The sequence below is a fragment of the Apium graveolens genome, chromosome 6, assembly GCF_009905375.1.
Source record: "Apium graveolens cultivar Ventura chromosome 6, ASM990537v1, whole genome shotgun sequence".
NCBI lineage: Eukaryota > Viridiplantae > Streptophyta > Magnoliopsida > Apiales > Apiaceae > Apium > Apium graveolens.
This window is the reverse complement of record NC_133652.1, coordinates 50,897,909-50,906,881: the sequence shown is the minus strand read 5'-3', so window position 1 is coordinate 50,906,881 and position 8,973 is coordinate 50,897,909.

Below are 8,973 nucleotides of genomic sequence, written 5' to 3'. Positions count from 1 at the left end.
TTCTTATGCAAGAAATACACCCAAGTGTATCTTGTGAACTCATCCACTATAACCATAGCATATTTCTTCTTTGCAATAGACATGACATTGACTGGACCAAATAGATCAACATGCAGTAAGTGATAAAGATCAAGAATTGAGGATTCAGTTTTGCTTTTGAATAAAGATTTTCTTTGTTTTGCCTTTTACATGAGTCACAAAGACCATCAGGAGCAAATACTGATTTTGGCAGTCCTCTCATAAGATCTTTCTTTACTAGCTCATTTATTTTGTTGAAATTTAAATGAGAGAGTCTCTTGTTCCAATTCCAGCTTTCTTCAATTGATGCTTTGCTTAACAGACAGATTGCAGAACCATCAAAATTTGTCGAAAGTCTGGCTTCATATATGTTACCATGTCAGTAACCTTTTAGAACCACTTTGCCTTTAGAATGACTTACAACTTCACAGTGTTCTTCAAAGAAATCCACATGATAACCTCTGTCACAGATTTGACTCACACTTAGCAGATTGTGTTTAAGTCCTGAGACAAGAGCTACTGATTCAATTATGACATTCCCAAGATTGATATTGCAATATCCCAGAGTCTTTCCCATGTTTCCATCTCCATAAGAAACTCCTGGGCCAGCTTTCTCCACAAAGTCTGATAGCATGGCTTTATTTCCAGTCATATATCCTGAACATCCACTGTCCAGAACTAGGATGTTTTTCCTGTTGCCCTGCACTCACAAAGACAACTATTGGTTAGTTTTAAGGACCCATACTTGCTTGGATACTTTGGCCTTTTTAAGTTTTATAACATTTGCAGCGGATTTAGTTTTAGAGTTTATGCTAACATACTTTTTATCAGACTTTATATCAGACTTTGCATCAGAATTTGTCACGCCCCCAACTTAAGCAGCAAATTAAATATAATACTATTACAATATTTTAAAAAAAGAAGTATACACAACCAACTCCAAGATCTTACAGTTTAGGGTTTGGAACAACCCAACACTACCATCTATTACAACTGATTTTAAATAGCGAGTCCTCACACAAAACTACTATCTCTTATTCTACCTGAGCTCGAACATAAGCATCAGCATCACAGGTCTTACGGGCAGTCTGCTTGAATCTAACCATAGCTGCTAGCTGTAATATCAGGGTAAAGCAAGGAGTGAGCCAAATGCTCAACAAGTGCTAACAGTACGATACAAAATATAAATCGAGATAATACATTAAAGAATGACAATGGAAAGACATAACCAATGATAACGAGGGATAAAACTATGAGTGATGGCATCATTTTGCTTGTATCAAAACAATTTCAAAATCATGTCTTAATCAAAATCATTTTATGACGCTACGGATTACAGCCGGTGATCAGCCGCGAAGTAATCCCGAACCTCGCTGGGTTCTAAAACATTAATGGGAATCCCTAGGCAACTTTTAAGCCTAATATAAGTGTGGAAAGGACTCGCATCTCAGTCCAGATCCACCATTCAAAGAAAACATTTACCCCCCTCTGGGACTGAAAAACCCATATTTTATTTATTTCAAAACTGATGCCGAATTATAACCAAAATCTCTTTTTACAGTAAACATTTTTATCAAGGGTTTATAGATCAACTCGAAACACGAGAAATATGGTACTAAATCTCAGGGCCACGATTCACAAAACTATACTCTATTAAAGTAACTGAATGGTTTTCATATATCAAAGATTTAGACATGGGGATTTAGTGAGGCTATTGGATAAAAAAAATAATGCTAAATTGGGCTTTAAGCAATGGTTTCTCATCAAGGTTCAAATGCTGGATCATCAAGAAGGTAAGCTTCATGAATACTAAGGGTGTTAAGGTATGAAGAATGATCTTTAACTCAGGACATATCAGAATTGTCAAGCTTTAGGATAAGAAAGAGGGTATCAATCAATGAGGAATTACGTTGGTAAGTATGTGACTATCATAATTCAAAGTAAGGTTCTATAGGGGTTCAAGTATCAGGATGAGATATTAATACTTAGGAATAATTATCATGTTAATCAAGAGGATCAATCAAGTATTATAACAACTCTTTATTATATCATGGCCTTCAACTATCATGAAAAGACTTCTGAACTACTTGCAATACATACTTGAGGGTTCATGGCATCTCTATATAATTCAAAGATAAACATAAGATATGCTTGATTTAGTATATCTAATGACACAGGATAGTTGTAGCAATGTACGAATGATTAGCAGTAAATACGAAGGTCAAGTTGAATCACTTGCCTTGAGAAAGGCCGGTCTGGTCTGACTGGTAGGAGCAACTGGAGCTTCACTCGAACTTTATGGCAAGTTTTCCTTCGTCTCGAGATCCTACATAAATAATAATAATCCTCATTATAATATATTCTTACCAACTTAACCTATTTACAACCCGAAATTAAACACGGATGGCACTTAGGCCTATATGCACTTAATTTTATATTCACTTTTAAATTACAATTGTACACACATAGCCACATAATCACATATCATATATTAATACCAAAATAAATCCATATACACCATAATGCAACACTAGGCTTGGATGATCTCGACTCACAACTTAAGTCACTTGGTCGCTAAACTAGACAAAGTCTTCTAAATTTGGCTTCCTAACTTGACGTGCTTTTACTAAACTATCCAAGACCTATTGACCCTCACTTGTGCCTTTTATTCTTCTGACCTTATACTATCTTACAACTATGGTGGTCGACCTAATACTCACTCCTAAGTGTTCTAAAACTATGTGATAAGTGAAAGTGCTCACTGGTGCAAATTTCAGAATGACAACTATGGTTTCTTGAGTGCATTAGACACTCTTAAAGTACAAGTTTTCCTTCAAAACTTTTACACAAGACTCTCCTGACCTAAGGGCATCTCAAAAACTTGATGTGGCTCAAGGGCCTGGCTTGGGCCTTCTTTGGCCTAAGCTAAAAGTCCAAGGTTCCCCTGTTTTTCTGGGCAGAAAACTCCCTGACTTAAATTAACTTGTGACACATGGTTCTAACTCATATCCTATGAACTATGGTTGGAAAAACTTCTCTGACACTCCCTCCAACTAAGGCCCAACAGGGCCTAATGAGGGCCTACCCATGACATGGTCAAATCTTCCTATTTCTAAGTTGCAACAAAACTGTCCCCTGCTGGACATATTTTGTTATTCTACTTGTGCACCTAACCAAATGACATGCAAACCTCCAAAAAACATCTAAAACCTTTTATATACTCCCAATACTAACTTCTGGTGCCTTGGGCCTCAAAGTGCACATCAATGACATGGTCAAAACTCACTCTAAACCTCAGGGTACTAAACTGATTTTTCTGCAGAAACTATAACAATCCTTTTTCCAACATTTTGACTTGACAAACTCAACTACCAACAACTCAATACTCAAACCAAGACTTAAACATGGTAATCTACTGGACTAACTCCCTTATTCTCAAAATAACCTTGGGTGAGATCATCCTTATCTAAGGTACAATTATGGCAAAACAAAAGAAACCATATTTCACAACTCACAAATCTTCATGCTTTTGAAATAACAAGATATGCATTTTTATGAAAGATAACCACGAATTATTACCATGCATCAAGGAGCATTAATCAATATTAACACCTTAATTCTACTGAGATTAAAGCTCACTAACAAAATCTTTCCAAATGATCAAAATCTTATGACATTCCAAGAGAAATCCATATGCATGCATGTCTTCGGGTTTTGCAAACCAAAACAACATATTTTCTACATATATTCTATCATAAAATTGACATGCAAGCCTAGCATAAGCTATACCTAGATGATCACTTAGCATGCAAAGAGTTTTATCAAATTTTCACCATAAAATTCAAGCCATTATCACATAAACATGCAAAAATTTAATTAAGCAACAGGAATAGTCTTAAGGACCATTCATTCGGCTCCCATATGGTCATGGCCGAATGAAATGGAAGGGAATGGCCATTTAATCATCAAGAGTTTTCCTCTCAAGACTTGGCACTTCTCCATTCCTTGTAGTCCTCTCAAAAACAACCCTAAACTCACAAGAATCAAGGTTGTACTTTGAGTTTCAACTAAAACCTTTACATGCAACCTTTAAACTTAAACTTTCTACTCAAAACTCTTTGAAATATGAGTGATCATGGAAGGGAAAGTAACATTTACTTGTATAAAAAGTGGAAGCTTGGTTGAGGATTGAAGAAAAAAAATGGGGAGGGGGATTTCGGCTAAAAGCCGAGAGGAGGGAGAGAGGAGGGAGAGAAGAATGAGTGTGGTGGTGAGTGATGTGTGAAATGATCATATCTTTGCTTGTTTTATGGTTTTTTTGTGTTGCCAAATGTGAGTGGAATTAGGAATTGACATGATTAGCCTTCCACTTGAACTTGGTTCAATTTGCATGCAAGGGTAAAGAAGGTATTTGGCTAGGAAATACGAGTTAGTGGGGTGGTTATTGACTCTTTAGCCCTTTTGGAATGTATAGAAGGGATTTGCATGCAAGGATAACTATGTAATTTGCTAATTATAACAATTAACATTTATAAAGATTTATTTTTATAAAATAAAATACAAGTTCAAAAATTATAAAATTTATACCATAAAATAAATTGGATTTTTAGAAATTTTATAAAACTACTTTTGGAATTTTGTGAACAAATAAGTTTTAACAAGATATTTATTCAAGGTTTAAAAATATTCCTTATAAATCAAAAATGAAAGAAATAAATAAATTTTTTGCTTTGAAAATTCATATACCACATAATGAAAATTTAAGACGCAGAAATTTTCATTCACACAAGCATACAATAGTTGAATATATTTGCATTCGGCTTTATGATTACACCAAATTTACAATTAATATTACACATAAATGCCGGGTGTAACATCCTCTCCCCCTTAAGGGATTCTGTCCCCAGAATCTAAGAGAACAGTTGAGGATACCGGGAACGCATATCAGACTCTAACTCCCAAGTCGATTCTTCGACCTTAGGGTTCCTCCAAAGTACTTTTACTAACTTTACTGACTTATTCCTAAGACTCTTCTCTTGCCAGTCGAGTATTTTAACCGGTTGCTCCACAAATGATAGGTCTACCTGAATTTTTACAGGTTCATATTCTATCACATGGCTAGCGTCAGGGTTGTACTTCTTAAGCAACGACACATGGAACACATTATGCACATGCTGATACTGAGGTGGTAAGGCCAACTCGTAGGCCACCTTTCCCACTTGACTCAAAATTTCAAAATGACCTATATATCTAGGTGCTAACTTCCCTTTCTTGCCAAATCTAGACAACCCTTTTCTTGGTGACACCTTCAATAAAACAGCTTCGCCAATTTGGAATTGAACATCCTTACGCGCTGGATCCGCATACTTCCTCTGTCTATCTTGAGCAGCAAGCAACCTTTTCTGAATTAACTTGACTGTGTCATGCAACTGTTGTACCAATTCCGAGCCGAGAATTCTTCCTTCTCCTACTTCACCCCAACTTGTTGGTGATCTACATTTTCTCCCATACAAAGCTTCATATGGCGTCATGCCGATACTGGAATGATAGCTATTATTGTAAGAGAATTCAATCAACGGCAAGTGATCGTCCCAACTTCCTGCAAAATTGATTGCACAACTGCGCAACATGTCTTCGATTGTTTGAATTATCCTTTCGCTCTGACCATCAGTCTGCGGGTGGTATGCCATACTCATATTCAACTTTGTGCCAAGACATTCCTGAAATTGCTTCCAGAATCTCGAGTTAAATCGGGGATCTCTATCTGAAACTATTGATACGGGTACTCCATGCCTCAGTAGGATTTCGCGCACATACAGATGAACCAATTTGTCCAATGATGACTTCTCGTTTATTGGAAGGAAATGCGCCGACTTCGTAAGATGATCAACTATAACCCATATTGCGTCATGCCCGGATTTCGTTCGCGGTAGTCCTACTATAAAGTCCATAACGATATTTTCCCATTTCCATTCTAGAATCTTCAGGGGCTGAATTAATCCGCTTGGTCGTTGATGTTTTGCCTTCACTTTCTGACAAGTATAACACTTCGCAACCCATTCTGCCACGCCTCGCTTCATATTTGGCCACCAAAAGTTCTTCTTTAAGTCTCGATACATCTTGGTACTTCCCGGGTGGATTGAAAATTTCAAATTGTGGGCTTCATGGAGAATCTCATTCTTTAATTCAGGTACATGAGGAATCCATATTCTGGAAGAGAACCTTAGTATCCCTTGCTCATCCCTTTGAGTATTAATCTCCTCTCCAGATAACTGATTCTTTTCTTTCTCCATTACTTCTTCTTGACATTTCTTTATCTTTTCCACTAGTGTTGGCTGAAAGGTCATTGCACAACAAACTTCCTCAACTTTTCCGCAAGCACAAAGTTCCAGTTCAAATCTCTCGATTTCTTCAGATAACTCTTTTGATGTTATCATCATATTCAGTCTCTCCTTCCTACTCAGAGCATCGGCCACAATATTCGCCTTTCCAGGTTGGTAATTTATCGAGCAGTCATAGTCCTTGATCAATTCCAGCCATCTCCTCTGCCTCATATTGAGCTCCTTCTGAGTGAAAATGTACTTTAAACTCTTGTGATCCGTGTATATTTCACACTTCTCTCCGTAGAGGTAATGTCTCCAAATCTTAAGTGCGAACACTATGGCGGCTAGTTCCAAGTCATGCGTCGGGTACTTTAACTCATGCGGTTTCAACTGTCTTGACGCATATGCGATCACTTTACTGTGTTGCATCAACACACAACCCAAATCCTTATGTGAAGCGTCACTGAATATTACAAAGTTCCCTTGATCGTCTGGAAGTACTAACACCGGAGCTGTTACCAATTTCTGCTTCAACTCTTGAAAGCTATCCTCACATTCTGCACTCCATTCAAACTTTTGATTCTTTCTGGTTAACTTGGTTAATGGCGTGGTGATTTTCGAGAAATCCTTGACGAACCTTCTATAGTATCCGGCCAATCCTAGAAAACTTCGCACTTCCGTAGGAGTCTTTAGCGTTTCCCAACTCATAACTGCCTCAATCTTTGCCGGATCCACTTTAACTCCTTCATTTCCAATGACATGCCCCAAAAATTGAACTTCCCTTAACCAAAACTCACATTTGGTAAACTTGGCATATAACTTTTCTTGACGAAGTATCTCTAATGCTATCCAGAGGTGTTGTTTATATTCTTCTTCCGACTTAGAATAAATAAGGATGTCATCAATGAACACCACGACAAACTTGTCCAAATACTTCTTAAATACTCGATTCATCAGATCCTTAAATGCGGCCGGAGCATTGGTCAATCCAAACGGCATTACTAGGAATTCATGATGCCCATATCTGGTCCTAAATACGGTCTTGGGAATATCTTCTTCCTTGATCTTTAATTGATGGTATCCCGATCTCAAATCGATCTTTGAAAAGTATTTTGCTCCCTTCAGCTGATCAAAAAGGTCATCTATTCTTGGTAACGGGTAGCGGTTCTTGATCGTTACCTTATTCAATTCCCGATAATCTATGCATAGTCGCATACTCCCATCTTTCTTCTTTACAAACAAAACAGGTGCTCCCCATGGCGACGTACTTGGCCGTATCACTCCCTTATCCAACAATTCTTGTAGCTGGCTCGCCAACTATTTCATTTCTGCTGGTGCCATTCTATATGGGGCCTTTGAAACTGGTTCCGTGCCTGGAGCAAGGTTGATCTCGAACTCGATTTGTCGATCCGGTGGTAAGCCTGGTAGTTCGTCGGGAAACACATCGGGAAACTCGTTAACTACGGGGATATCTTCTATGCTGGGACTGCCTTTTTCTGAATCCACTACATACGCTAGAAATGACTCACAACATTTTCTAAGTAGCTTCTTGGCCTGAACAATTGTAAGAAATAGTTGCTCTTGCCTCTGCCCCTTGAATACTACCTTCTTTCCATTCTTCGTCTTTAAATACACCTTCTTGGTCTTACAATTAATATGAGCACTATTTTCTCCTAACCAATCCATGCCTAAAATTATGTCAAACTCTCCCAACTTGAAGAGTATCAAGTCGGCTGAAAACTTATACCCCGAAATATCGATCTCACACTTTGGACAAAATTGATTCACAGGAATCTTCTCTTGGTTCGCAATTACCACATTTACTATCTCACTCATAATCATTTTATCACATTGAAACTTATCAACAAAAGATTCTGATATGAAAGATCTTGTTGCTCCCGAATCAATCAATACTTTAGCTTTGACATTATTGAGTAAAAGTGTACCTGCTATCACCTCCGAATTCTGAACAACATCCTTCATCTTCAGATCAAATGTCCTTGCTGTTGCTTGCAGGGTTGGTGTAGGTGGTGGAGGTAATGCCAATACCTCAGCTGGCACGCTTGCACTGGTACTTGCCATGTTCATTAAAGCTTTGACTGGTCCGATTGCCTTGCACTCCCTAGCTATGTGTCCAGTCTTCCCACACTTGTAACACGTAACTCCTGGCTTCGGCATCTTGCACTCATTTGCCAAATGTCCCTTCTGGTTGCACCTATAACATGTCATGCTCAACTTATTACACACTCCGGGGTGCCTTCTTCCACAGTGCTTGCATTCCGGTCTCTGGAACCTGTTTTCTCCAACTTGCCCTTGGCTTTCCTGATTGTTCCCCTTCGATTTTTGCCTTTTACCCAAATTTCCTTTCTTTTGAAAATTTCCGCCCTTCTGGAATCCGATCCTCTTTACATTCCGATCTTGTGAACTTCCCACTTTAGACTTTTCTCCATAAAATGGAACCTTCCTCTTCTTGTTATCCCTCTCCTTCCTTGACTGCATCCCATTATTCTCAATCAGAGCAGCTTTCTGTACTACTACTGCATAAGTTTCAAGCTCAAACATAGCCACTCTATCCCTGATCCAAGGCTCCAATCTTTGTTAAAATTTCTTTGCTTTTTCCTCCTCAGTGCTG